This window comes from Trypanosoma cruzi, assembly GCF_000209065.1.
Source record: "Trypanosoma cruzi strain CL Brener chromosome Unknown tcruzi_1047053493535, whole genome shotgun sequence".
NCBI classification, from domain to species: Eukaryota; Euglenozoa; class Kinetoplastea; order Trypanosomatida; family Trypanosomatidae; genus Trypanosoma; species Trypanosoma cruzi.
This window is the reverse complement of record NW_890664.1, coordinates 1-563: the sequence shown is the minus strand read 5'-3', so window position 1 is coordinate 563 and position 563 is coordinate 1. Positions and strand designations below refer to the sequence as shown.

At 58.1% G+C, this 563-nt stretch overlaps 2 non-coding genes across 2 annotated transcripts; both read left to right on the top strand.

Moving 5' to 3' along the window:
• Tc00.1047053493535.20 lies at nt 1-76 on the top strand (the record flags this gene model as incomplete). The annotated part of the gene is made up of 1 exon (XR_008255046.1): nt 1-76. It is a non-coding gene; the product is annotated as a 5S ribosomal RNA (M5), 5' partial (ribosomal RNA).
• A 335-nt stretch (nt 77-411) lies between these two features.
• Tc00.1047053493535.10 lies at nt 412-520 on the top strand. The gene has a single exon (XR_008255045.1). It is a non-coding gene; the product is annotated as a 5S ribosomal RNA (M5) (ribosomal RNA).
• The last annotated feature ends 43 nt before the right edge of the window (nt 521-563 follow it).

Sequence of the window (563 nt, the reverse complement as noted above, 5' to 3'; positions counted from 1 at the left end):
GTACTAACGAGGCTGTGGCCGCTTACTTCACAAATCGGACGGGATGTGGTGCACTCGGCCAAGTATGGTCGTACCCGGCGACGCGCCACGCGATGTGCAACCGCCGACGCCACGGGAGATGATGAAAACAGGGGGAAAAAATTTAGGAAAAACGGCAAGAAGAAATTTTTAAAAGGAAAAAAAAAACACATGGAAAATGAGGCTCCGCAGGCCCCTTTCCGGATTTTGCCACGAAGCCTCCGGACGCTTCGCTTCCCCACATGTGGCGCGGGAACTGCGTCAGCAATTTTTCTTTTTTGCTGCGGCGCCCGCGCGCTCGAAAAGCCCACCCACCGCCCGCCTCGGCTCGGTGAAAAAGCGACTGGCGGCGCGCGGTGGCGGAAAGAAAAAAAAAAAGTGGGAAGGGTACGGCACCCCGGGTTCCAGCGCCATCACTGATCGCCGTACTAACGAGGCCTGTGGCCGCTTAACTTCACAAATCGGACGGGATGTGGTGCACTCGGCCAAGTATGTCGTACCCGGCGACGCGCCACGCGATGTGCAACCGCCGACGCCACGGGAGA